At 34.3% G+C, this 3,107-nt stretch overlaps 1 long non-coding RNA gene across 1 annotated transcript; it reads left to right on the forward strand.

The window, feature by feature from the left end:
• The first annotated feature begins 251 nt into the window (after positions 1 to 251).
• On the forward strand, positions 252 to 2,712 carry LOC110218485 (uncharacterized). Its single transcript, XR_002327308.2, has 2 exons — positions 252 to 366; positions 2,411 to 2,712. It is a non-coding gene; the product is annotated as an uncharacterized LOC110218485 (long non-coding RNA).
• The last annotated feature ends 395 nt before the right edge of the window (positions 2,713 to 3,107 follow it).

Here is a 3,107-nt window from a genome sequence, read left to right on the forward strand (position 1 = left end):
GAGGTATGTTTTTGTATCATCTTCCCAAATAATTCATCATAAACTCTACCAAAACATCTTCCAAAATATCCCTGAGTAAATATTTTCTCATGAATTCCTGGGATTTACTGTCCTTGTAACTTAGGAAGGTGGAGGGATATTGGTTTGGGTTTGTTTGTGTGTGTCTACATATATATATATATGTAGAAACAAATACACTTTGTATACACACATACACATGTATTTGTCTGTATCTTTGCTAGGTGGTCTTGATAGAGAGGAGACGAGTACGGAGTTTGGGGAAGCTGATGCCATCCTTCATCAGGATTTGATTTGCATTTTTTATGATATTCTAGACTGACGCTTACTACTAAAAGTGCGACACGTGTGAGTAAATAGCCAAACTCTCTTTTTTTTCTAACTGACTTTGAAATAATTCTGTCAAGTTGTAATCACAAAATCAAGTTTATCCAGTTTGTTGTATGATTCATATTTAGTTAGAGCTGAAGTACAGGTCATAGGGTTTTAGAGGTAAAGGAATCTCAGAAGTCATCTAATCTAATCCTTTCATTTTACAAATGAAGAAACCAAAGCCCCGAGAAATGAAGTGATTTGTCCAAGGTCACACAGGTAGTAAGTATCAGTGCATTTACTGCACTGACTGCAATGATTTTAAGGTCATTGTATTCTGGAATTCACATGTCAGTGTTAAGATCAAGATAAGATGGTTTTCACTGCATATGGTTATGTCTGCAGTTTGGATACCATAGAGTAAAGCAGTTAGAGAAATAGGTTTCTTAGTGAAATCTTTCCTGGGGACAACAAACTTTCTAAATTAATGTACAATCCTTCCTGGAGAGGGTTGGATCAGCTGACCTCTTTTTTTTTAGGTTCATTTAAAAAATTCATTTTAAATTTGAATACATAAAAACAAAAAAGAGAATATTTCCATGTACACAGCACAACATAAAAAGAGGATTCACTATAAAACCACGAATTTACATTTCCCATTGTTACTTTAAAAAAACAACCACACAATAAGTACTACACATCATTTTCAAAGCTATTCTGCTTTCTATGCTTCCTTCTAAAGCTTTCTTTTATTCTCTGTTGTGCACTTTTTATATATACATATTTTTCCCTTCCTCCTCACCTTGTCCTAGAGATGGCTACCACTAAATACAAATATGTGTATATATATGCAGAACCACCCTATATATACTTTTATTTATTAGTTCTTTCTCTGGAGGCAGATAGTAACCTCAGATCAGCTGACCTCTTAAGTTTCTTTCAGCACTAGGATTCTAAGATACTTGAGGTAGATACTAATTCTTTGTTTAGTGTTTTTATGTATGCAGAACATTATTGCAATAAACACTGGGCTGTGAAAACCCAAGTTCTTTTGTAAAAGGATTAAAATTGGACAAATTTCTACCATGTGATAGTTATTTGGAGAACCATCAATATATAGGTCTCTAGTAGTATGTTTCTCTACAAGGAACCAGTTTTAGATAATTCTTTAAATTGAAAATACAAAATATGAGAGGTTTTTGGTTAGTTTTAAGAATAGTACATTGAAGAGGAATTAAGAAGCCTCTTTATGAGGGGGAAAGAAGAGAGTGTAAAAGCTGGCTTAAAGATTAACATAAAAAAAAAATTAAGATCTTGGCAAGTGGTCCCATCACTTCTTGGCAAATAGAGGGAGAAGAAATGGAAGCAGTATCACATTTTATATTCTTGGGCTCAAAGATCACCACAGATGGTAACTGCAGCCATGAAAATAAAAGATGCTTGCTTCTTGGAAGGGAAGCTATGGCAAATCTGGACAGCATACTAATGAAGGGACTTCACCTGCTGACAAAGGTCCCTATGGTCAAAGCTGTGGTTTTTCCAGTAGCAGTATATGGCTGTGAGAGTTGGACAATGAGGAAAGCTGAGCACCACAGAATTGATGCTTTTGAATTCTGGTGCTGGAGAAGACTTTTGAGAGTCCCTTGTATCCAAGGTGATCAAATCAGTCAATACTTAAACAAATTAATTCAGGCTGTTCACTGAAAGGTCAAATACTGAAGCTGAAGCTTAGATATTTTGGCCATATAACGAGAAGATGGGGACTTATTGGAAAAGATCCTTACTATGGGAAATATTGAAGACAAAAGGAAAAGGGGATGGCGGAGGATGAGATGGTTAGATAGTGTCATGGAAACAATGAACATGAGCTTGGACAGATTTCAGGAGATAGGGGAGGACAGAAGGGCCTGGCATGCTATGGTCCATGGGATCACATGATGAAACAACTGAATAACAACAACAAATTTCTCCCGTGTGCAATGACCTACCTAATAATATAGGTGTCTGTTAGCATGTAAATTGAGCAAATGTTCATGTAAATTATGATTTTCATCTGTGACTTTCTGATATCTCTCAATAGAATCTATCCTGAAAGAGCAGACATTTTAGAATTTAAAAGGGAACCAGGATTCTCATTCGAAGAAAAACAACTACTCTGACATGCTTTATGATCCACATGAGCATCAGACCCTTAGAGGTTATGTATTCACTTTTTTATTAAAGAGAAAAAATTGATGACAGAACAAATCAAATGTTGTACATTGGAAGCCAAGAACAACAGCACAAGCCTTCTAACATTAATGGAGAGTTTGCTTACTTTGTTTTCTTTAGGAAAACAACAAATCAGGTAATATTTCTATAGAAAGCCATTTGTAGCGTATTCTGAAATTGTATGCATAATCTTTATTGAAACCTGCTTGTATTGGAAATGAGGACATTTCAGCATAAATACATCTGAAAATTATGATAAATTGGTTTCAAATACAGTACCAGTATGTTATAAATGTTTTTGTGCAATAACTCAGATAAATGTCAATCATGTTTTACCAATTTCCTAAGTTCAACCCAATAATCCCATATTTATTATATAAAAGTAATTCATATTACCATATAATGGCAAGAAAAATAAATGTCACTAGTTCTAGTTTTTCAGTTTCCAGAGTGACTTTATTTAGTATAATATGGGAAGTATTTACCTTTAGAAGTATATAATTTTGACATGAACTCTAGTCGCACATTGTTTTTCTCTAAAATATCAATATAGCAGAAATTGACTC

This window comes from Phascolarctos cinereus, unplaced genomic scaffold (assembly GCF_003287225.1).
Source record: "Phascolarctos cinereus isolate Bilbo 61053 unplaced genomic scaffold, phaCin_HiC Scaffold_2;HRSCAF=192, whole genome shotgun sequence".
Lineage (NCBI taxonomy): Eukaryota > Metazoa > Chordata > Mammalia > Diprotodontia > Phascolarctidae > Phascolarctos > Phascolarctos cinereus.